The sequence below is a fragment of the Erinaceus europaeus genome, chromosome 20 (genome assembly GCF_950295315.1).
Source record: "Erinaceus europaeus chromosome 20, mEriEur2.1, whole genome shotgun sequence".
Lineage (NCBI taxonomy): Eukaryota > Metazoa > Chordata > Mammalia > Eulipotyphla > Erinaceidae > Erinaceus > Erinaceus europaeus.
Genome location: NC_080181.1, coordinates 31423261 through 31450729, shown reverse-complemented (window position 1 = coordinate 31450729; position 27469 = coordinate 31423261). Strand labels below are relative to the sequence as shown.

The 27469-nt window shown below is 42.9% G+C and overlaps 1 protein-coding gene across 3 annotated transcripts in view; it reads left to right on the top strand.

The window, feature by feature from the left end:
• Positions 1 to 27469, top strand: part of OPCML (opioid binding protein/cell adhesion molecule like) — a 1572985-nt gene that overhangs the window by 1506183 nt on the left and 39333 nt on the right. The gene's annotated exons all lie outside the window — the stretch shown is intronic.

Here is a 27469-nt window from a genome sequence, read left to right as displayed (position 1 = left end):
CTTCCAAATGCTGATCTATGCATAAGGAGGTACTTGAAACAGCTAAGGAATTTCATGGAACAAGAAAAAGAAAAAAGAGTTGAAGACAGTATCTTAGAAATCAGTAGCACAAAGGCAGGGGCAGGGGAAAGGAGATTGTGTGAAAATAGGAATAAAAAATTTTAGGAGGTGAGAGAATCCCCCCAAGAGTGAAGATATTTAAATCAAGAGATAAAAGGGAAAAAATATCAACACTAAAGAATTAAGGGGTGGAGGGTGGGTGGGTGGGGGGTTGGGAGATGGTGCACTTGGTTATAATGCTTGTGAACATGGTTTCAAGCCCCTGGCCCCCACCTGTAGGAACAAAGCTTTTTAAGTGATGGAGCAGGACTGCAGGTGTCTCTCAGTCTCTCTTCCTTTCTATCTTCCCCCCTTCCCTCTCAATTTCTGTCTCTATCCAATAAATAAAGATTAAAAAATTACATATAAAAATGTACTCAAAAGGGGTGGGCACTAAGGCTTGGTAAATAATTCGTCCAGCAAAGCACACATCCTGCCTGCCATACAAAAAGCCTTGGGTTTGAGCCCTGGTACCACACGGGAGCACGACTGGTGGCTCCAGGAAGAACTTTATGGATAGTGTAAGAGTCCTGAATATACTCTCTCTATCGATCTACCTAAATTAAACACATAACAGTAAAAAAAAAAAAATTAGTGCCAGGAGGCCCTTCAGAGGTAAGATGAATGTAACAGTTACCAAGTTCAAGGAAGGTAGGAAGGAAGGAAAGAAGGAAAGGAGGAAAGGAGGGAAGGAAGATGATAGTCTATCTTCCCATTAAGATTTCAAATGAAGACAAGTTTGAAAAGAAAAATTATGGCCAGAAAGTGGCACACAGCCTCCACCTACCAGGAGGCTTCATGGGTGTTGAAGCAATGCTACAGGTGTCTCTCCATTTCTATCTCCCTCTCTCCTCTAAATTCCTTTGTCACTGGTCAATAAATAAATAAATAATACAAAATTTTTAAAAAAGAAAAGAAAAATCATTTACAATTTACAGATTACGGGTCACCTTGACCTAAGAAATGTTAACGATGCGACTGTATCAAAAGCTTGTTGCAAAGGTGTGTGGAATAGAAGGGAGAGCTATGAAGTGGCCAGTCAATAGTCCTTCATAATTACCTTAACCCAGATGGAAGGAATGAAGTGTACTGTGGCCAAAAGGGAATCAAATATTCAAGGAGTTAGTGTGTGTGTGTGTGTGTGTGTGTGTGTGTGTGTGTGTGTGTGTGTGTGTTTGAGTTGGGGGAGGGAGGTCAATAGTTTATGGTACAGTTGTTGATACAAGGGTAAAATTTCTAATGAATGTCCTCTGGAGAGAGTGGTGTGGACTTTGGAGTTCAAGTGCATGACGATGGGAAAGGACCTAGCCTGGAGGTAAGAGTGTTTTGCAGACACCTACCACAGTGAAATGAGAAAGTACTGCATATCTATGTAGATAATGAGAACAAAGTTGATTATATGATCAAGGTTTAATTGAACAAAGTGGGAGACTGGATTGATAGCCCAAGTGAAGAGTCTCATGTTGTTCAGATCAAGGTGTACACACTTTCCCCCCCGCCTTGGAAACAATGAGCTAAGTACAAATAAATGTTTGTAATCATGGACATTCAGAAATAGAAGGATGTCACTCAGTGTTTACCTTGACACCAAATGTCTTGCTCTGATGTGGTCAGGATGTTTTAGAAGGAAATGGAGCAGTGGATGGTGGATTTTGAAGTTGCAGTTTAGAATCCTTGACTTTTCATTTAGTTGCATAGAGCGTTGTTAATAAGATTTGCAAGGCAGTGATCTCCAAAGTTTTTGTCATCCTTGGTTCCCTTTCCACCTGACCCAGAAACCCCTTTCTCGCAGTGCTGCCTTGGGGCTAAGAAGAAGAAAGTTCATCCCCCATCCTCTCGCTATTCTCTGATTACATTCTCCTTGGTTTTCCCGGCTTCCACAGCTAGAGTCTTCAACTGCATCTGGAAATCCACTTCCAGTTCTGACATTTTATGTATCTGTAAACACTTAACTCATATGATGCCTTTAAATAATAAAGCAAGGTAGAAGATAATTACGGGGCAAAATGAGTTGTAAAGACAATTTGTGCTGTGAGCAAGTCTTTTTAAGATGACTAATGTGACATTGTTCTCAAGGAAAAGAAGACTTCAGCATTTTATTTCCAGCATTACCCCGATCCAAATTAGGTCACAGGAGTGTGAGGGGAAGGGAGGGGAGGGTGAGACTGCAGAAGTCCCAGAGCACCTTTCAGGTGATATGAACTCCTTTTTTTTTTGTCTCCAGGGTTATGGCTAGAGATCAGTGCTTGCACTATGTATCCACTGCTCTCATTTTGTTGCCGTTATTGTTGTTGTTATTGTTATTGTTGCCATTACTGTTGTTGGATAGGACAGAGAGAAATAGAGGGAAGAGGGGAGAGAAAGATAGACACCTTCAGACCTGTTTTACAGCCCCGTGAAGCAACCCCCTTGCAAATGGGGAGCCAGGGGCTCGAACCGGGATCCTTGTGTAGGTCCTTGTGCTTCGTACCATGTACACTTAACCTGTGTGCTACTGCCCATCCCCCATACATTCTTTTTTTTTTTTAATCCAACTGAAAGGAAAGACCAAAGCAATATGGCTACAGTTTAGAGCAGAAGAAGTTGCTTCTGTCCCAGGCCCCAGTTCTGCTTACAGAACAATGAGCCTCCAGGCCAGTGGATGAGTCTGTTATCAGCTAGTGGCAGGCTGAAAAATAATCTCCAACCAATTGCAGCATAGGGGACCATATCTCGGGCCAGGTAATGAGTCCTCTTTAAACTGCATCAGTTCGATTTTATTATCCTTTAGTTTTACACTCCTCAGCCTCCACCACTCTTATCTTTTCTTCTTGTTGTTCTGTGAAGCACCTGACCCCCCTCCCCCACTTCTACCTCCACAAAGGAAGAAATATTAGGTGACCTTTTTCCTTCCATTCCTTTTTCAAATTGGAAGCCACAGCATTATAATGAACCTCTATGAAAACACACAGAGGTGCAGTCATAATTAAAAGGACTTGCCTCAGTTGATTTTGTTCAATACCTTTTCTGAAATAGACAAATACCTATTTTCTGCCTATTAGTGACGCTGAACTTGAGGTGCTAGGCCTGGGTGGGTATTAAGGTCATGATCTTTGAGCACAGAAAAGGGATTGTTCTACTTCCTAGAAAACTGTAGAAATCCTCTGTTGGAAGAACTTTAAATGCCAGTTATCTGGTTTAAAAAAAAACTATCGGAGCTTGGGTTGTCAAGGCCATACATTGCTGATATAATCCAAACTATTAATTGTTCCTTTTAATTTGTTCCATTTAAAAGAGCACTTCTTATTCCAACAAGGGTTAACCAGACTTAATAAGAGCTTTATTTCTTCATACAGAGCTAGTTGGATATATATATATATATATATATATATTTTTTTTTTTTAATGCCATGTTTCTCCTTTGTTGTTTTCAGTGTATGAATTCTATAAGAGTCTGAAAGCAACATTGAAACACTTGAAAAGATCAGAATTTATCTCTCAAGATAAATGTGTGTTGGCGGAGGCCAAGTCAAAATTATTCTTCATTCGCAAGGAAACAGAAGACAAGAATGTGAAACAGTGACCCCAACATGTGACATTAGTCTCAAATCAACTTGTCCCCTTCATTTTTAAAGACATGTATTAGATAGTGGTGAAAAACAAAGTTTGGTTTGTATAAAAATCTTGGGAATACCTCCAAATGAATTCCAAATGGAGTTAAACATAAAAGTGAAAAAGGATTAAATACATAAGGGTTATTGTTCTTTTTTATATATGACATTTAGTTTTGGAGTAACTAAAAGTGCTGACATTCTAAAGGAACAACATTGACATATCTGACAGCATTAAAACTTATTATGGGGGGGGGGTCAGGCGGTAGCACAGCAGGTTAAGCTCATGTGGTACAAAGCGCAAGGACCGGCTTAAGGATTCAGTTTGAGCCCCCGGCTCCCCACCTGCAGGGGAGCCGCTTCACAGGCAATAAAGCAGGTCTGCAGGTGTCTATCTTTCTTTCCTCCTCTCTGTCTTCCCCTCCTCTCCATTTCTCTCTGTCCTATCCAACAACGAACAACATCAACAACAACAATAATAACCACAACAAGGCTACAACAAGGGCACCAAAGCGGGGGGGAAGGCCCTCCAGGAGCAGTGGATTCATAGTGCAGGCACCAAGCCCCAGCAATAACCCTGGAGGCAAAAAAAAAAAAAAAAACTTACTACAGGGACTAGGTGGTGACACACTTGGTTGAGCACATACATTATAGTGCACAGCTACGCAGGTTCAAATCTCTCCCCCCTCCTCACCTACAGGGGAAATTTTTCAGGACTGGTGAAACAGTGCTGCATGTGTCCCTCTCTGTCTTCCCCTTTACCTCCCCCTCCCTTCTCTATTTCTCTCTGTCTGTATCCTAAAGAAATAAATACATAAATAGATCTTACTATAATGGCATCAGCTCAACTGGCAGAGCTTTGGACTCTAATGCCTGAGGTTCCTGGTTCTATCCATAATATCACATGTGCCAGAGTGCCTTTCTCTCTCAGTCTGTCTATCTGTCTATCTATCTGTCTGTCTATCTATATATCTATCTAATCTTTCTCTCTCCATATCTATCTTTTTTCCCCTTTTGTTGCCCTTGTTGTTGTACCTGTCTTTTGTTGTTGTGTGTCAGGCATTAAGCCAGCCCTCCACCCCCTACTCTCCATTGCTGACACTATGGCCTATTTACATAATCATTGTTTTGCCTGAAATAGTCTCCAACCATTCCTTTGATCTATCTTCATTCTACCTTGAGACCCATCCTGCCTGCAGGGTCACATAATCCCTATGGCTAAAACCATCATCAAAACAGTTGCTAAGGAAGCTTCCACCTTCCCAGCATGCTTTTTTCCTTTCTCCAACCCCTTTCCTAGCCATTTCTGTTTCTGACTTGCCACTTCCGGTTTTATCCTATAAAGCCACTTCTGTTTCTAGTTTCTCTCTCTTCCTCTTTTCTGCATTCCTACCTAGAGGAGGGCAGGCTTGCAGGGGGAGGTGTACACTGGCGATTGCGGTTTTTGGCTCCATGTGGCCTAACCCACTGCACTCACCCCGGATTCTGGGGCTCCCGCATGAATAAAGATTTGTATTGCCACTGCCACAAGCATGGTTCCTGGATCATCTCTCTCTCCCACCTGCGATGCTAGCCCAGCAGTTGTGGTTATTACTATCATTGTTGTTGATGTCATTGTTGTTGGATAGGACAGAGAGAAATCAAGAGAGAAGGGGAAGACAGAGACAAAGATAGACACCTGCAGACCTGCTTCACTGCTTGTGAAGCGGCCCCCCTGTAGGTGGGGGGGGGGGAATGACAAACCGGAATCCTTAGGGGAAACTGTCTCCACATGTAATAAAATCAAGAGCAGATGGAGTTTGGAGGAATCATGTTTTAGGTAAGGTAGGCTAAAGTGATAAATACCATATGGTCTCACTCATAGGTGAAATTCAAGAAACAAGGATAGGGAAGGAAAATAGACACTACACCTTGGACTGGGTTCAGTATGTTTCCTCAAAGCAAAGGATTCTGGGAAAGGGGGGGGAAGGGCTGCGGGAGCTTTGGGATCTTGGTGCATGATAGTGGGAAGGGGCCTAAGTTGGAGGTGAGAGTGTTTTCAGACACATATTACAGGGAGACACAATTCTACCTAATTTCATGAACTTAAAATTTTTTTTTTTTTACTTATAAGAAGGAAACACTGACAAAACCATAGGATAAGAGGGGTACAACTCCACACAGTTCCCACCACCAGAACTCTGTATTCCATCCTATCCCCTGATAACTTTCCTATTCTTTAATCCTCTGGGAGTATGGACTCAAGGTCATTGTGGGATGCAGAAGGTGGAAGGTCTGGCTTCTGTAATTGCTTCCCCGCTGAACATGGGCGTTGATAGGTCGATCCATACTCCCAGCCTGTCTCTCTCTTTCCCTAGTGGGGCGAGGTTCTGGGGAATCAGAGCTCCAGGACACATTGGTGGGGTTGCCTATCCAGGGAAGTCTGGTCAGCATCATGCCAGCATCTGGAACCTGGTGGCTGAAAAGAGAGTTAACATATAAAGCCAAACAAGTTGTTGACTAATCATGAACCTAAAGGCTAGAATAGTACAGATGAAGAGTTGGGGGGGTCCTCCATTCTGAAGATAGTTATTAGGCATATTTTAGTTATATTCCAAAGGGCCTATGGCTATACTAGTTTTTTTTTTCCCTAAGCCTAAAATCTAATATGCAGGTAGATCCTAGTTATTGTCTGGGGTGATGATGTCATGGCTGGAAAAAAGACCAGAAAGATATGATCAAATCGATGGAGTTTACAGTTAACAATATTTATACACCTTTCCCATATTTGGGAGCTATTCTCTTCCCAGAAGAACATTTTTTAAAATTATCATCATACTTTGTTTAGCTATCATCTGAAATAAACAAGGCCATACAAGTAGACATCTAAGGAAACTCCAAAACAGTCAGTTAAAGTTCTACTCATTACTATGAAAACCTTGCTAAGGGAGTCTTCCTCAAAAAATTAACTGATTAAATTGGAAAAATCACTTACTTCTGCTGTGCAGATGTCCCCTCAGGCTAGTGCCAGTTCACGTGAGAGTTGGGACATTCTCGGAGCACCTGTTCCGCCATGTTGTCCCCTCAAGGCTAGTGCCAGTTCCCGTTGAGAATTAATGCAATATTCTCGAAGTGCCCTTCCCAACCATTCCTGTCCCGGCTTGTCACTGCCGGTTTTTGCCCTATAAAGCCCTTCTTCTTCCACCCCTCTCTCTCTTGCCCGCTCTCTTGGCTGTTTTTCACATTGGTGAACAGAAGGGTGAGGCACGTAGCAGGAGGTGGCCATTTTGGCTAGCTTCATGTGGCCCAAACCACTGCGCTCTCACCCAACTCTGAGGTGCCTGTGCAAATAAAGAATTGTGTTCCCTCTCTGCTCCAGATCTCCTCTCTCTCTCCTCCTCAGTCGCAGCACAACATACTTCCTTGGCTACTTAAACACAGCATTGTTGGCATTTTTTCTCTTAAATATTTTATTAGGGGGTTAATGGTTTACAGTACTATTGTTGACACATAGGTACAACCTCTAATCTCCCCAAGATAGGTGTCTGGATGTTTTTAAGACATTCCCCCAACCTAGATCTTTTCCCCCATCACGCACTGGGCCCTCTGCTCCCCTCCATCATTCACCAAAATCCTTTGCTTTACTGCAATGCACCACACTTTATGTATTCCCTTACTCTCTTTTATCCTTCTCTTTCTGTCTTATTTCACTCAACATGATCCTTACAAGTTCTATTAAAGATGTGGAAATGATGACGTTATCATTTTTATAGCTGCATAGAATTTCATTGTGTATATATGCCACAAATTTCTTAGCCACTTATCTGTCATTGGGCATCTGGGTTGTTTCCAAGTTTGGACTAATACTGTTGGATTATTTGTACTGCTATGAACAGAGGTTAGAAATAAACCTATCAGTGTTGTTGAGGTGGTCTGGTGTCGGGTGGCACCGCGGAGAAGAGAGCGGATGTCCAGAGCAAAGGGGTACACAGATCTTTATTATAGGATGGGGGGGGGGAGGTTTGGTTCAGACCACGTGGAGCAAGCCAGCAATGGCCGACCACGGGGGGAGAGCAGGGAGGGAGACCTCAGAGAGGGAGAGCCGAGAGCCCAGAGAGAGAGAAGGGAGGGGTGAGGGGGCTTTTTATTGGGCGAGAACCAGGGGTGACGTGTAGGGCCAGGATTGGTTGAAAGGGGGCACTCTAGGATTTAGCGGGGCATAGAAAAACCTGGGGGCGGAGCCAGGATTGGTTGAAAGGGGGCACTCTAGGATTTAGCGGAGCATAGGAAAACCTGGGGGCGGAGACTGCATCAGAATAAGTCCTCAGCAACATCTCAGGGCTGGGCGGTAGCTCAACGCATTAAGCACACATGGTGCAAAGCACACTGACTGGCATAAGGATCTGGGTTTAACCCTCCAGCTCTCTACCTGCAGGGGAGTCTCTTCACAAGCAATGAAGCAGGTCTGCAGGTGTCTATCTTTCTCTCCCCCTCTCTATCTTCCTCTCTTCTCTCAATTTCTCTCTGTCATATCCAACAACAACAACAGGAATAACAACAATAGTAATAACAACAACGATAAACAACAAGAACAACGAAAGGGAAAAAAATGACCTCTGGGAGCAGTGGATTCGTCGTGCAGGCACTGAGCCCCAACAATAGCCCTGGAAGAAAAAAAAAGAAAGAAACCTACCCTGAGGGCTGGGCAGTAGCACAAAAGGTTAAGCGCACATGGTCCAAAGCACAAGGACAGGTGCAAGGACCCCAGTCAGAGCCCCAGACTCCCCACCTGCAGTGAGGTTGCTTCACAAGTGGTGAAGCAGGTCTGCAGATGTCTTTTTCTCGCCCTCTATGTCTTCTCCTCCTCTCTCGATCTCTCTCTGTCCTGTCCAACAACAACAATAGCAATAACAACAATAATACAATAGCAACAGCAACAACAAGAACAACAAAATGAGATGGAAATGGCCTCCAGGAGCCATGAATTCATAGTGCAGGCACCAAGCCCCATTGATAACCCTAGAGACCAAAATGAAAAAAAAAAAAAAAAAAAAAAAAACCTACCCTATGACCTGACAATTCCTATCCTGGGCATATACTTTAAGGAAAGAAAGACACCTAACAGAAGAGCTTTTTTTTTATAATGTCATTTTTTTTAATCACGAGGTCATCTTGTGGACAGTGGCTATTGTGCAGTCTCTGTGACACTCTCCAGGGCTGCTGAAGTACATTGTTATTTCTCCTTAAAGGAGAGCCCCCAGCTGGTAGGTCTTCTAATTTATGGGTCTACTTATAGTTTGTCCTTATACTTCTTTGCCTCCAGGATACAGGCCATAAGTTTTTTGGTGCTGAGATTTTATCCTCCCCCCACACCCACATCCTCCGTGCTTCTGAGTTTGTATGTGGAATGGCTCTCAAAATGGGGATGCATGGACTCTGTGAGTCCTTAGTCCCCACAGTTCTGTCAGGGACGTAGTGATAAGACATGATTTTGGTTTATTGCATCAAAGTAAAGGACTCCAGGGTCAGGGACTCCAGGGTTCAGGTCCTGGAACACGATGGCAGAGGATCTAGCAGGGTTTGTATTGTTAAGTGGAAACCTGAGAAATGTTTTACATGTACAAACTATTGTATTTTACTGTAAACCATTAATCCCAAATAAATAAACAAATCAGTAAATAAGAGGGCAGGCGGTAGGGCAGCGGGTTAAGCGCAAGTGAAGTACAAGAACCAGTGTAAGGTTCCTGGTTCAAGCACCCAGCTCCCCACCTGCAGGGGAGGTCACTTCACAAGCTTTACAGCAGATCTGTAGGTGTCTATCTTTTTTCCCCCCTCTGTCTTCCCTTTTTGATTTCTCTCTGTACCATCCAACAACATCAACGGCAGTGACAACAATAACAACAACGACGAGGGCAACGAAATGGGAAAAATGGCCTCCAGGAGCAGTTGGATTCATATGGATTCATACTGCAGGCACCGAGATCCATAGATAATCCTGGAGGCTAAATAAATAAAGAAATAAATACAATTACAAAAAAGACATGGTTTGCCCCAATTTACTGACATTTACTTTCATGATACCAAAACAACACTGGGCATACATGCTAGAATTTTTTTTTTTTTTCCTCCACCAGGTCATTTTTGGGGTTTTGTACTAGCGTGATATCACTGCTTCTTGCACAGATTTTTTTCTTTAAAATATTTTTTATATTTATTTATTGGATGGAGACAGCCAGAAATTGAAAGGAAAGGAAGTAATACAAAGGGAGAGAGACAGAGAGACACCTGTGACACTGCTTCACCACTGGCAAAGCTTTCCTTCTGCAGATAAGGACTGGGAGTTTGAACCTGGGTCCTTGCACATTGTAACATGTGTGTTCAATTAGGTCTGCCACCACCCACCCTCCCCCTCTTTTTTCCTCAGCTAAAAGGTAGAATGGGAGAGACAGATAAATGAGAGACACCACAGCACAGCTCCATCACCCCTGAAGCTTCCCCTTGCATAGTGCTCTGTGTGCTGACTGGGGGATCGAACCCAGGTTCTTCTATGTGGTAAAACGTGCAGCCTACTGGATGAGTTATTTCCTGGCCCTCTCATGGTGAAATTTTAGCAGCAATTAAATATCACCAGACTCTGCTGGTATTCATTGTATTTCTCACCACCACATGCCCTGCATTTAAGTATAACCAACTTAATTTGGCTGTCTTGATTGGGACTGCTAACGATTCATTTTGTTGTGTATCAATCCATGAACAAGCCCAGGAGGTGAAGAGAGCATGGCGCTCAGGCATGAGGTCCTGAGTTTGAGCCAGAGTGATGCTCTGGTTTCCCTCTCCTCTACTCTCATCTCTCTCACATAAGTAAAATAAATCTTGGGCAAGGGAGATAGCAGAATGATTATGCAAAGAGACTCTCAAGCCCGAGTCTCCAAAGCCCAAGGTTTAATCCACTGCACTACCATAAACTAGAGCTGAGCAGTGTTCTGGTAAAAAACAGAAACAAAACAAAACAATCAAAATGTCAACACATAACTCTTGATTATCCTGTGAAAGGAGTTTGCTCAAAGTACAAATGATATTTCCTCAAGAAAAAAATAGTTTATGTGACGATTTGAGCAGAGAGCTGAAGTTCTTCCCATTTTTCAGAGAACAGTATTTTTAGTTGAGTGATCCATGAGCCATGACTGACTGTCTGACTTGGCCATTGGGTAGGTCTTTTCTTAAGAATGAATACTATGAGTCTATCACTTTAGAGAAAAACATCTGACAGCATTTCTTGCCAACTAAGAAAAAGAAAAAAGGAATTTTACCATTCAAGAGAAAATAGAAATTTAGAAAACTGGTGTTCAGTCTCCTGAGTTTGCAAGGGTCCCAATGCCTAAAGTCGTTCATGATAATATTAGTTTTGATGTGAACAGATGTGATATTAAAACAAAACAAAACAAAAAAGTATGATGAAGTGTCAACATTTGGAAGATCCACATTCATCAGTAAATGAAGATTTCCTAAATAACGAGGAAATAATTTTCCCAAATGATGCATGAATAAAAGAGCCATTCAAAGGGAAAGATAGGCCAGTGGTGCTTTGAGCAATAGCATACAAAGTGCTCTTTGATGTGATTTCAGACCCTACATGGAAATTAAGCTTCAAGAAACTACCACTTGTCAAATTTTGGTGCATATCAAAGAAGAATGTCTGCCATTGACTAAACAGACTAGAAGATACTTTCATTTGTAACTTTCTGTGTAAAGCTATATTTTCCTCACATATTTAAACCACAACAGCCTATTAGTTTCTTTTTTTTTTTTTTTTACATTTTTTATTATCTTTACCTATTTATTGGATGAAGACAGCCAGAAATTGAGAGAGATGGGGTTGATAGAGAGGGGGGAGAGACAGCAAGACACCCACAGCATTGGATTACCACTCACAAAGTTTTCCCCTTACAGGTGGGGACCAGGGGCTTGAACTCTGGTCCTTGCGCATTGTAACATGTGCCCCCATAGTTTAAACAGAGAAACTAATATGGGAATCTGTGGTCTATTATGCTAGAGACTGTAGGTATTTGCTAAATATGTTGAAACCTTAGCTCAAGTTTTATTTTGGGAAAATATCTGTTTTCTGCAGATATTGGTTATCTTTGACAAAAGGCAGTGGGTTTGTAGTTAGTTTTTTTTTTTTTAATTTGTTAATTGGGGGATTAATGGTTTACAGTTGTCAGTAAAATACAATAAATAGTTTGTACATGCATAACATTTCCACATAACAATATAACTCACACTAGGTCCTCCTCAGCCATCATTTCTCAAAACCTGAACCACCACCACCCCCCACCTCACCTCAGAGTCTTTTAGTTTGGTGCAATACACGTTTGCTGTTATTTATAACAGATCATTAAGGAGCTGGGCGATGACTCACCCGATAGTGTTCACATGTTGCCTTGATGCATCAGGACATGAGTTTGAGCCCTAGTCCCTATATGGAAGTGTCTATGGTATGGAAGCTTCACAACAGTGGAATAGCACTGCAATGTTTCTGCTTCTCTGTGTGTCTCTTTCTCCCTCTCTGTCTTTCTCTGTCTCTGATCTTCTACCAAAAAGAAAATATGGCTGCCACCTGGCTCTGGAAGTTGGGCAAAGGCCCCTAGTCCTAGTCATAACACTGGTGGCAAAGACAAACAAACAAAATAACATAAATCTTTAAAGAAAGATTTAATTGATTTCAGTTTACTTTCCAAAATGGCCATTCTCAGTAGGTATAATAGAGCAAATTAAGTGCTCGGGAGTCCTTGGCAATTTTTCAGGCATCTGTACATTACAAGACCAAATGTTTGAGGAGTGTCCTGTTATGGTGAATGACAGACTCTGATTCATCCTATAGAGTAGCATTGTCAGAGCCTTATAATCCTGCAAAGTCAGCTGAGAGGGAATTAGCAGCAACATCTTGTAGTTGAGGAAACCAAAGCAGTATCTGCTTTTTTTTTTTAAGTTACATTACAGTTAGTCCGGGGAAGGTGGATAGAATCAAATTTATGTGACTTTTGTTGTTGTTGTTGTTGTAGTTATTATTGTTGTTATTGATGTAGTCATTGCTGGATAGGACAGAGAGAATTGGATAGAGGAGGGGAAGACAGAGAGAAGGAGAGAAAGACAGACACCTGCAGACCTGCTTCACCATGTGTGAAGCCACTCCCCTGCAGGTGGGGAGCCGGGGGCTCGAACCGGGATCCTTACGCTGGTCCTTGAGCTTTGTGCCACCTGCACTTAACCCGCTGTGCTACCACCCAACTTATTACTGTTACTGTTATTATTTTACAGCTATAACATTGCCAGAGTCTCATGCCTGTGTCATGCTTCCCTCTCTCGACAGAATTATTATTTTTTTAAATAGAGACAGAGGTAGGAAGAGACAATTATGAAAGAGACCACAGCACTGATGCTCCCTTCAGTACAGTGGTGGCCAGACTCAAACCTAAGTTCTGCACATGGTAAAACAGTGTACTATACAAGGGGGCTATAGGTTATAACTGGGACTCAGTGCCTGCATGGTGAATCCACTGCTCCCGGAGGCCATTTTCTTTTGCTTTTGTTTCTGCCTTTGCTTTGTCTTTTTATGATAAAGACAGACAGACATTGAGATGGGGGTTGAGAGGAAAAGAGAAAAAGAGAGACTTGCAATGCTGCTTCACCTCTTGTGAATTGCCCGCCCCCCATACGGTGCTTGTGCATGATACCATGTGTTCTCTACTGAGTGGGCCATCACCCTGCCCAAACATTGTCTTCTTTTGTTTCTCTACCCTGCACCACCAGCCCATTGGTTAGTTGAACAGCTCTCCTCACTGGAAGTACCTCAGTGTCTGTTCTGATCACTGCTCCCTGGCACAAAGGAAGTAGTCCATATTTGCCAAAGGATGTAACAAGTACCTTGAGATGTTGGGGACATTTGTTGAAGTAAGTAGTCTTCCCAGGAGCAGTTCAGGATGAGGGGACCATATTGTCTGTTCTTCCAGTGTCACTACCCTCATCTGACATCTGAGCAACAAGCAGTGGTCCCCCAACCCCCAAAAGCCCTTCCCTACAGGAGGGAATGGTAGTGGTGGGGGGAGGTCAATAAGTGTGTTATTTACTGGCCAAGCAACTATGTTGAGCCTCGGTTTCTTTCTTTTAATTGGAGGAATTAATGTTTTACAGTCAATAGTACATACAGTTGTTGGTACATGTGTTAAATTTCTCAAATTTCTGCAAGACACTCTTAACCCCGAGCCTAGATCACACTCCATCAGCATCATGCACCAGGACCTGAAAGTTCTCCCTCCCTCCAAGTCCTTTACTTTGGTATAATACACCAAACCCAGTCCAAGTTCTGTGTTGTGTTTTCCCTTTCTGTTCTTATTTCTCAACTTCTGTCTATTCATTCCTCCTCTCTTTCTGCCTTATGATTCCTTCAGGCTCCATCCAGGATTAGGCGAAGAAGGTGAATTTATCAGTTTTCATAGCTAATATATATATATCACATTTCTCAACCACTCATCTGTTGTTGGATACCCAGGTTGCTTCCAGATTTTGGTTATTAGAAATTGTGCTTCTATGAACATAGGTGAACAGATCTTTTTTGATGAATGTGTTTGGTTCCTTAGGATATATTCCCAGGAAAGGAACTGCAGGACCATAGGGTAGGTCCATTTCTAGCCTTCTAAGTGTTCTCTAGACTGCTTTCCACAGAGATTGGACGAATTTCCATTCCCAGAAGCACCTCACCCCTGTGAGAATGTCATACAACAGAAAAAATAGCAACAACAAATGCTGAAGAGCCTTGGTTTCTGTATCTCAGTGGGAGTTCTCTTGGAAGCATTCCTTGAAGGTGTGGAGACAGTCAAGTGGCCAGAGAAGCTGAACTGCAGATATTAAAGACCACTGGGTCCATCTTCCAGCAGCTCCGGTACAAAGAAGGCTGTGAGGCATCTGTTAGTCCAGGTCAAAGGACAAGGGACCCTTCCCTGAAGCTATCAGTTGGATACATGCTGTCAGGGAAGGGCACAACATTGGATTATGCACATTGATGCCCCCATTCCTTGAGGGGACTAAGTAAATGACCCTTTCAGCAGCTGGGGCTGAGAAGGGGAGGAGGATGTTGTTTTTTTGCTGGAATTAAGATGACCTCCACCCACCCTCACCACCTTCCAAGTGATTCAAGCAGGAAAGGCTTTTTGCATAATGTTATTTATGCAAAAATAACCTTTTGTATGCAAAAAGCCTTTCATGCCTGAGCACCAAAGATCCCAGGTTCAGTCTCAGTACCACCATAAGCCAAAGTGCTCTGGTAAAAAACAAAAGGAAACAAACAACAACAACAACAAAAAAAACGAACAAAACATAGTAGGTGGAATCACTCACATTTGTTGCACTGCTACTGACACCAGTACTGGGAAATGAACAAAGTGCATCAGCAGGCTATAAGACTTGATATGCTTTCCAACCTATTAAAATCCATAAACCCCAAAATTATTGACTGAAAATGGATTTTAAAATTCCCAGCCTACTGTGACCTTTTCTGCCTTAAAATCTGTTTAGCAGTTATTAGAGTCTTAGGCTACTTAATTCACAGTCTTGGGCATCTTTTGTTCTGACTTGCTACTTAAATCTTTTGTTGTTATTTAATATTGTGTGCCCTCATGCATTGTCTCACCTACTGGACTGTATTCTGCTTAATAATGGGGACCCATTTATCTCAAAACGCAATGCTTATTTAAAAAAATATATATATCTCAGGAACATCTCAGAACCACTACAATGGGATCTGTGAAGCAAAGAAAGGAGGGAAGGAATAAGAGAAGAAAGGAGGAAGGTCAAAAACCATGTCTATGGAATGAATCCTGGGTTACAGTCCTGGATTCTTACACATGCATCCCATCATCCCCACAAAAGTAGCCCAGGTTTTATGACTCGGTGTGTTTTCAATGGAGGGTTTCTAGGGCAGAGAGGATTCTACGGCCTTAACAGTAAGTGTGACGCTCACTGTTACATATGATCCACTATGTTGTCTGATATCTGTTTTCCCCAGTAACATGTAAACTACAGGGGGGCAGAGATTACATTAATGACAGAAGGTGGTCTTTGTTATAGATAGGATGAATTTGAACTTGATGGTCTTGATGGTATGATGATGGTCTCCATCTATATTTGATGGGTTTAAGACATATAAATACAAGAGAACATCCTTTTGGTTTTGAAAGATACTTAATTTAAATGAGAAACAGAGAGACAAAAGTATACCAGAGTATTTCTCAGCTCTGGCTAATGATGCCAGGAATTGAACCTGGGATTCCTAAGGTTTCTGACTGGTAAACCCTCTGCTCTAACACATTGAGCCCATGTGTTAGAGTCCCAACAGAACTTATTTTTGATTTGAGGATGATATAGATGTAGGGGGAACATATCCTGAAGAGTCTTCAATGAGGGCCTTATGAAAAGGAAAGCTATGCCCTTCATCATTGCTACAGGCGCTGGCTTTAAAGAATGACTGCCTCTGGCAAAGGAAATGTATGCTTACTCTCTTGAGTGGCATTTCTGGGGGTTCTGGTTTGAGGGGAAATCTAAAGGTTTTAACACTAACTCACATGGTGTTTGTTTCTGTACTATCAGTTGTTATCACTTTCTTTTAAAAATATGTTGTTTATTTTAATGAATTAGAGATATGTAGGTGATAGACAGATGATAGATAGATAGATAGATAGATATGAGACTTCCTATTATAATGGTGTTACACTCTCTTCATAAAATTACAAATGGCTGCTGGAAGAGGGTGAATCGGATATTATCTCTTAAACCTGGGACCTCAGAGCCTCAGGCATGAAAGTCTACTGCAGAACCATTATGCTGTCTCCACAGCCCCAACATCTGCAATAAGACTCCAAAAGCAACCCATGCTGGGGTGTTTTTCCAGACAAATGTACACACGTCTCTCAGTGTTAGACTGTAAGTTAAGACCACAATTAAAAGGCTCTTTTTGGATCTAGATAAGATTTCCTTTTACCAAAGCTGGCATCCTGCCTCCAGCACTAGAAGATGTGAGTGTGAATGTGCCTTTCAGCAGGCAGAATACCTGTTACAGGTCCCTTCTGCCACCCTTCCCTTCCAATGCCCTTGGTAGAGTTCTATCCTTGAGGGTGATAGGAGCTGTCTTTGTTTTCTCCTCCCCCTCTTCTTCCTCCTTCATTCATTCTTTCTTGCTTCCTTTTATTTTGGATAGAGGGAAAGGGGGAGGAGAGAGAGAGAGAGACCTGCAGTCCTGCTTCACTACTCATGAAGCTTCCCCACAATCCAGGTCTTTGCACATAGTAAGACACTTAACCAGTAGTAAAACGTGCACTCAACCAAGTATACCCCTGCCCGGCCATGGCTCATGAGAAAGAAATAATGGTGACTGAGAGGACCTGCTACAGCATGTAAGTAATCTCAGTCATTTCCCAGCTTTTTTGGCCCCCACATGATGAATGTATGATCAAGCACGTGATCATTTGCAGAGCAAAGGGATGTTATGACCCTGTGTTGCATCGAAGGCATCCGCAATAAAAAAGAAATGAGCTGAGCAAATCTAGTTACACTTCTTTTCAGCTCTTGGCATTCGCAGCACAGAATTTAGATCATGCCATTTAGAATGCCACTGTTATGCTTTAGGAGAAGGGTTGACCTGTAATCTATCTAAGTTCATATAAGACTTCCTATTATAATGGTGTTACACTCTCTTCATAAAATTACAAATGGCTGCTGGAAGAGGGTGAATCGGATATTATCTCAGCATTGCCCCTGACATGTTTATTTGGTCCAGGGTCATCACATGATTATTAAACCTGACTGGGATAAAAAAAAAATAAATTGACATTTCAGCCAGGAAATCACATAGTGTTTAGGTGGTGTGCATCCTGGCTGTGTGAGACTATTATATGTCCCTGAAGTCATAAAGCAATTTATGTGCTGGCATGGGCTTTCTCCAAGTCAGTCCATCCTGTTTCCCACTGATCACCTTGAGTGGATGTGAAAACGTCTCTCACTCCTCTGGAATAAATCCAGTTGAAGTGGTTACATCAATCAGCAAATGCATTTTCTTCCAGTATGACTACCGTCACATCCCCCAAAGACTCTGAGTGTTGGTCCTTTCCTCTCAGCCTTTCTGGGACCCTGTTACTTTGAGCAGCTCAACGAAGAACCAATGGATTGTGCCCAGCAATGGGTGATAAGGTATTTACTGGCTTTTGGTTACATGTAAGCCCACTGGAGCCTGACCTAAGGGGGGGGGGTGCGGGTTTGCGTTCTCTAATGGAGACTCAGACAGAGAGACTGAGTCACTCAGACCTTACTCGCCAGCGATAAGTATGATCTGGAAGAAGTTGTTCTGTGAAGTGAGAAACCCAAGTGTTGGGGCCAGACGTTGGTGCACGCAGTAGAGTGCACACGTTCCAGCACGCAAAGACCTAGGTTTAAATCACTTGTCATCATCTGCAGGAGAGAACCTTCACAAGTGGTAAAGCAGTGCTGCAGGATTCTCTCTCTCTCTCTCTCCTTCTCTTTCTGTCTCTCTCCTCCCCTCTTTCCTTTCAATTCCTCTGTCTCTGTTTAAAAAGAAAAAGAAAATGACCACCGGAAGAGGTGGGCTCACTGTGCAGGCACAAATTTCCAGTGATAACCCTGGTGACAAAAGAGAGGGAGAGAGAGAGAGAGAAGAAAAGAAACCCGGGGGGGGGGGGAGGAGTGGTGGCATACCCAGTTGGTTAAGCGCACATAGTATGAAGCACAAGGATCTGTGCAAGGAGGTTCAAGCCCCTTCTTCCCACCTGCAAGGATGATGCTTTACAAGCTGGAAAAGCAAGTCTGCAAGTGTCTGTCTTTCTCTCTCCCTCTCTGTCTCTCCCTCCTCTCTCCATTTCTCTCTGTCTTATCCAACTACGATGACATCAACAATAGCTACAACAAAATAAGGGCAACAAAATAAGGGCAACAAAAAGGAAATAAATAAATATTTTTTTTAAAATGAAAGAAAAAAAAGCCTCCAGGAGCAATGGATTCATAGTGCCCACACTGAGCCCTGATGATAACCCCGGAGGCAAAAAAAAGAAAGAGGAGTAGAGGGAGAGGGACAGAGAGAGGGACAGGGAGAAGGAGAGGGAGAGGGGGAAAAAAAGGGGAGTAGGAAAAAAAAGAAAGAAATCCAAGTTAGTGCTAAGGACACAGAAGAGTTTTCCACAAGAAAAGGTTGTCTCGAAATGAGAAGCAAGCCCCCAGCATCAGAATGTAAGCGTCTGTGTGACTATTTCCATCTCCCACTAAAGGAAACACAGAGAACACAGCCACCACCTAGATCATTAGCAGTGACAGCCCAGGGTCTGGTGTTAATTCCTGACACTTGGTGGGGCTGAACAAAGAGCTACTGAAACTATGACAAATAAGGAAGCTAACACTCTAAAGACACCCAGTGTTGGTTTTTCATCCTCTGTTAGCGCTTTGGATAAGACTAGTAGATTTATAGCTGGTAAGAAGTAACACCTTAATCAGAACTTAAAGAAATGCTTAAAGTGCCCTTTAACTCAGGACAGGTTAGTTCAAGGATATGTAACACTGGAAGCAGCATTCTCATGTTCAAGGGCAGCAGTGGGTGAGCATGGAAGGTGGAAGTGGGAGCTGCATGAAGGGGTTGGGAGGGAGGAGAATTCTGGGATGTCTGTGCATATTATTCTGTCACTCTCACTGCTCTTCTGAGGAAAATCACTGCTGGATCTTAGTTAGTGGATTCTGGCTCCAGGGGACTATCCTGCCTTGTCTGTTATAGGACCTTCAGGGAATGGCAAGCTAGAGCCAACAATGTTCATGTTTTTCTTTTTTTGTAATAACTTATTCCACTAACACATGATTGGCAAGGAAAGAGGCCTAGTATGTCATCAGGCAAAGGACATGACAGACAGCTATTGTGTGTATGTGTGTGTGTGTCTTTAGTGGAAGTAGAAATCACTCAGTGGGATCTGTGGAATCAAATCTTTCTGAGTACATTTTCTTTCTTTTTAAAATTTTTTTCTCTGTCATTCTAGTCCCTGTCATGACTGAGTACATTTTCTTTAGGATGATCTTCATACAGTCTCTGGTTTCAAACTCCAGGTCTAACTGATTAATCCTGACCTCTCCCCACTGTATGTAAGAACACCCCTTCCAGATCGTCCACATTTTTTTATTGCCATCAGGATTATGCTTATTGCAGGCATGACAAATTCACCATTCCAAATAGCCATTATTTTCTCTTTTTTTCTTTCTATTTTATTTTTTAAACAGAGAAATTGAGAGGGGAGAGGAAGATATAAAGGGAAAGGAAAAAGACACTGGCAGATCTGCTTCACTGCTTGTAAAGTGCCCCCCCCCCTTTAAGTGGAAAGTGGGGGTGGGCTGGGGGATAAGGGTCTCAAACCTGAACTCTTGCCCATGGTAACATGTGTGCTCAACCGAATGTGCTACCTCCTGGCCTCCCTTCCACTTTTTAAGGATTTGTTTATCTCAGGAAAGATGGGGAGAGAGAGAGTGAGGGAGAGAACAGAGCACTGCTCTGGCATAGACAAGGATGGAGACTGAACTTGGGGATCCAAACTGCAAGTCCCACCTCCTACCCACTGAGTCATCTAGTTGACTGCAAGTCCCTGGATTTTGACAACAAACAGGGACTCCAGACATTGTCAAGTATTCCCAAGGGGGTAGTATTTCCAGGCTGAGAATTATAGTGATCAAATGGTAAATGGAATGGCAAATCCAGGCCACACCTTATGGCAACCCAGAGGAAAGCCCTGTAAGACTTGAGGGTCAAGGAATCAAGACCCTGTGGGAAACAGATGACACATACAACTTCGAATAAGAAATTATTGATCAGCAATGAAGGGAGGGTAGGAAAACATTCAAATAGTACAATAGTACAAGACACCAAATCTTTTATCAGCACGGCTGTATTCGGGCAGACGTCAGTTGTCACTGGAACGGCTGTGTGCAGGGGGTAACGTCATGTTCTTCAGTGAAGTCACCAAGATATGGGAGATGACCATGCCAGAAAGGGGCATCTGATCTTACTTACCTTCCTCTGATCCCCAGCTAGCTTCCTCCTGTTGGCCACCCAAAAAAATCCAAGGATTAAAAGACCTGTTGGGTGTGTTCCATGTAAGTAAGATACTCAAAGCAGAAAACAAATTACTAGGTTGTGTCCAGAAGGTTGAAAGGGAAAGAGCTACCATAGCAGTCTTCTCTGAAAAAAAAATAATGATAAATAAAATCCTGAGTTAAAATCCATAAAATAAATCAGAAATGCTTAAGGAAAAGATGTGGATAGGCCACACCATCACACCATATAAATAACACATGTGGTTTCTATTGCACTGCACAGAATTCAGTTGTAAGAATTGTTGGTGCCAGGGGGCCAGGTGATGGTGCACCTGGTTGAACACACATGTTATACTGCACAAGAACCCAGGTTTAAGCCCCCCCAAACCCCAGTCCCCACCTGCAGGGGGAAAGGTTTGCAAGTGGTGAAGCAGGGTTACAGGTGTCTGTCTTCCTCTCTGTCTCCCCCTCCTCTCTCAATTTCTCTCTGTCTCTATTCAATAAATAAATAAATATAATAAAAATTAAAATATATATATATATATATTTGGTACTTTTATAGCTCATCTGTTGAGCTCCCATTAGCCTGGCCAGTGAGGAATTCAGTCTATGTTTAGAGAGACTTTCTTCTCTAGAGTATGCAGGATGCTTCAGAAAAGGGACACCAGTGGTCCTCTATGGTAGAAAGTATTCAATCCAGTGTAATAAGAACAATTCATTCCAATACAAAGGAGCAAAATCAGGGAAGTAGGGAGGGAGAGGCCAGGGAAGATAAAGGACCTATGCATTTCTGTTTTGATACTGCCTTCCTCATCATCCAGAGACTAAAGGTTCTAGCTCACTGGGAATTTGCATAAATATCATCCAGTTAATCTGGCACTGGTGGGGGCCACCCCAAACTCCATTCCTGACTGTCCATTTCCCCTCAGGTCATTCCAATGTCATCCCTGTAAATTCACATTCTAGTTTGCCTGTGTCTTTAAAACAAAGCCTGAGGGTAACTATCTCTAGGTGCCTAGCAACTGCTTTAGACCCCAGACAAAACAAAACAAAACAAAACAAAGTCATTAGCAACTACTGCTATACACAGCTCAAAATGGAGAACTCAAGAAGCCCAGCACCTTTGCAGGATGGGGGAAGAAAGGATCCCTCTGAATCCTACCATTCTTTTGCACTGTTAAGAACAAAGCTAAGGGGCCAGGCAGTGGTGCAAATGTTTAAGCACTCACAATGCACAAGGATGCAGGGTCAAGCTCCTGTTCTCCACCTGCAGGGGAAAGCTTCACAAGTGTTGAAGCAGGCTTACAGGTGTGTGTTTTTCTCTTTCCCTTTCTATTACCGCTCCCCCCCCCATTTCCCTCTGTCCTATCAAAAAAAAAATCTGTCAAGTTAGAGACTCACTACATTTCTTGCTCTTTTTTTCTTGCTTTTTCTCTGTAATTTACATTTTACTTTTTTTAAAAAGGAACTCACACTTTTTTTTTTTTGCCACCAGGGTGATTTCTGGGGTATGCTGCCTGCATTATGAAGCTACCACTCCTGGTGGCCATTTTTCCCCCTTTATTTTCTTTCTAATTTTTATTAAATAGTACAGAAAGAAATTGAGAGAGGATGGGGAAAGAGAGAGAGAGGAAAAGACACCTTGCAGACCTGCTCCACCACTCATGAAGCATCCCCTAGCCCTCCCCACCCCTGCAGGTGGTGAGCAGGGGCTTAAACCCTGGCCCTTGCAGTTGATGATATGTATGCTTAACCAGATGCCAGACCCCTTCTACTTTACATTTTCACCCTCTACCCTGATTTCTCTGCCATAGAGAGTAGGCTTTGATTCCCCTTTCAGCAGTCATAGATTCAGTCTCTCCCCTTTTATAACAAATCAGGCTCCTCTTCTTCTTCTTCTAGCGTTTGCCCTTCTTCCATAGCCAGTCAACAGCAAAGCTGTCAGGAGCTGCTTGTTGCTGGCTTTGAAAGTGACTGGGATCCATGTGGATTCAGTCGGCTAGGAAGGATCGTCAGTTTCCCCAATGAATGGGTACTCACGGGATGCACCACGAGAAGGTCGATCCAATGCATCCGGCTCCTCTAATGAGAAAGGAGAGTGTGCTTTCTTTCTTTCTTTTTTTTTTTTTTTTACTATCTTATTTATTACTGGGTAGAGACAGAGGAATTTAGAGGAGGGGGGAAATAGAAAGGGAGAGAGACACTCATGAAGTGTCTCCCCGGCAGAGACAAGGGCTCGAACTCAGGTCCATGTGCATGGTAACATGTATGCTCAACTGGATCTTCACCATCAGGCCCCCTTTGATGGAACTTTTGAACAAGATTCATAAAGAGTTTGTTTGTTTGTTTGTTTGTTTCAATCTGCATGAGGTTCTAATGAAGCAGGTGGAAGTTCTGGGAAAAGTCAGCAGGCAGAGCTGGACCAAGGGCTGATCAGACTTGATGCATACTGTAATTATCATAACCCTGCTGCCCAAGAACCAGGATGTAGGTAGGATGTTATGCACAACTTAACTCATTCACCTGTTCAGACATTGACTCTCAGCAATGCAAACACCAGTTGTTGGGCTGAGCTTCGCGGGCGGGAGAGAAAGACGACCAGGGACTTATGGCTGAGTGGTACGCAGTTCAATCTTTGTTCATGTGGAACGCAGCGCAATCTAAGCTATCTCTAATCACATTCTTGTCCTTCTCTATCCTGAGACGGAAGAGTCAGGTCCGTAGTATAGGGGGCGGGGAGCAGGAAAAAGTGTGAACCAGTGAGGATTAAACCAATGTCCCGAAGGCAGGGGGGTGCTTAGTTAACAGTGGCTAAGCAAATAGAATACAGTGTTAAGCAGGGGGGATCAAACCAATGAAACAGAAGCGGTTTTAGAAGCAGACTCCAGAAGCATACCAACCCAGTGCCAAATGCAGCAGGGGAATTCTCTCTCTCCCTGCCTAAGAAGTTGATCGTGGCCACCTCTGGAGAGCTCTGGGCCTCCTTCCCAGGAATTAGCCTGACTGCTGCTTCCTGCCCTCCCCGTATCTCTGCTTCCTTGCCATCTCATGGTGTCCTTGCTCATTTGACAAAGTTAACACCTGATTAATAACTCTTATGATGGAAGTATTTCTGGATGAGCTGTATCCCCCATTTACAATCTGCTGGTGATTGAAAAATTATGCTCAGTTCAGTAATAATTGATGGAAATGGTCTCTTCTTTTCTGCAGCTGATTGGCTTTGTAATTGTGATTTAATAATGTAAATATCACTTGTTTTCCTCTCAAGATGAATTGCTTTCTGATTTGCTAAATGCAAAACGCTGGCTTGTCTTATATCTGTGTCTCTTAGGAGATTATCGTTCAAATGTATTCATATTTCTCTTCACACATCCACAATCTGCATCAGCAGTTGGATGGAATGTACATTATGTACGTTTTTAACCAGCAATTGATTATAAAAAGTGACAGCTAATAGTTTTGAGAAAGAATTTAATCCAATTTTATCTTTACCAGTATTGAAACAGGAGGCCCTAGGTTGTTATGTAACTCTCTCAGATCTAGAGAGATAGAGTTGCTCATGAACCCAAGGCAGAGTTCATTTCTAATGACTGGAGAAGTTTAGACATATGCCTCTGTAATTTTTTTTTCTCTGTTGAACGTTTCTCTGCTGATATGCATGGGAACCATAAGCATTCATATGTGGATAATGTACAGAATGAAAGAAACCACAGTCATGTATATAAATTTCTTGACTTAGTCTCTTTTACTGTGATGAGAGAAGACCTCTGGATTTAAATATAAGTCCAGTAAGCACAGACACTGTACAGAGAGGAAGACACCCAGGGATTCCCATGCCCTCTCCTTCATTCCGAAGAAGCTGTGCTAGTTTTGAGAGAGAGAGAGAGAGAGATCCACAGGGGCATGTGTGACCATCAAGCTTAAGGAAATCCAGGGGCTGGGTGGTGGTGCACCTGATTAAGTGCACATGTTACAATGTCCAGAGACCCTGGGTCAGGCCCCCCAGTCCTCACCTGCAAGAGGAATGTTTCATGAGTGGAGAAGCAGTGTTACAGGTGTCTCTCTTCCTATCTCCTTCTCTACCTACCCCTCCCCTCTTGATTTCTCTCTGTCCCTATCTAATAAATAATAAGTTAAGTTAAATTGAAAAACAAAGACAAATCAGCAAAGGCAAGACTGACTCAGTGGGTCATGGTAAGGAGACTTTAGAAGCTGGTGGTTTCTTCCTTGAGTCTGCATGTTCCAGAATTTCATATCTGAGAGAGGGACGTCCCCAATAAGAACTAGGAGATTGTGAGTTAGGGACCCAGAACTTTGGTGGTGGGAGTGATGTAGTATTATGCCCCTATTATCTTATAATTTTATAAGTCACTAGGAAATAAATAGTAATTTTTTTCTAAAAACTTAACCAGAAGATTAGTATGTAAGGATAAGATGAAATGGATGTCCCAGCTGAAGGAGATAGACTTAACAGAGAGAGGGAAAAAGGCAGGGAAGAGAGAGTGAGAGAGCTGGTTATTTTTTTTTCTCCACCTTTTGTTTTGCTTAGGTCCACCATATTAATGAGAGTGGTCTTTATTCACTATGCTGATACAAATGCTAATTTCTTCTAGAAACACACACACACACACACACACACAGACACACATATACACACATACACACAATTTACCAGGTCTTTATGTTTTCCTTTGCCTGGTGATTTTACACTTTAAAATTAACCACCACACAGCCCCTAGGATCTTGTTGGTGTGTTTTGTTGGCACAGATGGATTCTAACAGTGGATGTGAAGGGGAGTTTGAGGTGCAGCACCCTACCTGCATAGCTGCTGAGGCCCCCTCCTTGTGTCTTAGTATCCACTCTCTTCTCAGAAAGGATTCGTGGAGTGATCCACATAACAAAAAAAGGGATCTTTTCAATACAAGGCAGGGAGCGCAGAAAGAAGCATCATTTTCCTGCATTTTGAGTGTGCCCTCATCCCCATGGAAATGGGCCTCAAATCACGTAAGTGGATGATTAGTTATACCTCAAAGACATTATTCCAATCTACCCATCAAGGGGAGGGAAAAGAGAGAGAGAGAGAGAAAGAGAGAGAGAGAGAGAGAGAGAGAGAGAGAGAGAAAGCAGCTACTTGTCAAAATCTGCATGAATAGGAGTCCTGAAAGGCAAAGGAAAGAATTAATTTCCCCCATTAACACAAGACATTACCCCCAGACACACACAGTCCTTCATAATTGTCAAAACCTTGCTTCCCTCCCATCACCAAGCAGCCACAGCACAGTGACAGATGATGCCACCTTGAAATTGCAGGGTGTCTCTATTCTTATATCTGCATTGCCAAGACCCCAGCTAAAGCTAAGGCAATCCAGGTCAGGTCTACGTCACGCACAGTTGTCAACTATAGGAACCTTCTTAGACTTACTTATGTTGCAGTTGACCCTGCCTCCTCCGGTAGCTCTCTGTGATCATCAGATTTCTAGAACTTTTTTTCCTTTTTTTTTTTTGTGATAGATATAGGGTGAAAGACAGAAATAGAAAGGGAGAGACAGAGAGACAGAGAGAAGGAGAAGTACCTGTAGCACTACTCTCCTGTTCATGGGGCTTCCCCCTTGCAGGTAGAGACTAGGGGCTTGAACCTAGTTCCTTGAAGATGGAAATGTGTGCACTCCACTGGGTGAGCCACTTAAGGAGTTATTTGAGATCTCTGGTTGGAAACCTTTGCTATGAGAAGGAAAGCCACGAATGGACTCAGCAGTCATTTGGTGTTATGAAAAAAAGAACTGGGACTTGGGCTGCTAAAACCACAGAATCAAAATCACATGACTTATCTGTGTCAAAATCTTCTGATCCCCAGTTCTGTGGTTTCCCCATTTACTGGGAACACTAGTAATTGGCAGAATCAGAGAAGGCGATGTCTAAAGGACAGATGCCTTCTTTTGGTGAGAGATCAACTTCATAAGAGTTCAAGCTGAATGCTTAGTAGGAGGCAGAATTACCTAGTATGGTGCAAAGTGGTGCTGCGGAGAGCCCTTGACAGCAAAGTTTTCCAAGGGGCCCAACTTCAAGACCTCTGGCCCCCAATGCATAGACGTCACCAATGGCACAAGTTCCTCCTAATCCCTTCCCAGGGGCTCCTGCTCCAGCTGAGTGAGCAAGCAAAGCTATCTCCCTGGGACACTGCAGTGCCCAGCCCCACATGCTCTGTAAAGTGTGCAGACTGTCTCTGGCTGTGCGTTGCATGCCAAATGCACTGCTAGGCTAAATGAGAGTTCTACCTAGAAGCTACTACTCAGAGTATCCCCAAAATATGAAAGGCTATTGATAGTTAGCATCACTGTCATACAGGCCTCTGCACCCTTGGAAGCTCTGGGGAGAGAGATGGAAAGGAGAGAAGGAGAAGAAACAAATATCAGGCTCTGCCATGGTCTCATCTGCAGAAACTGGGTTGGATTCTTCATAAAGAGCATTTTCTTCAAGGCCTAAAAATCATCCCAGGAGGGGGCCGGGCAGTGGCGCACATACATAACGGTGTGCAAGGACCCAAGTTCAAGCCCCTGGTCTCCACCTGTAGAGGGAAAGGTTCACGAATGAAGAAGCAATGCCACAAGTGTGTCTCTGTCTGTCTCCTTCTCTATCACCCCTTCTCACTTCCTTCTCAATTTCTCTCTGTCTCAATC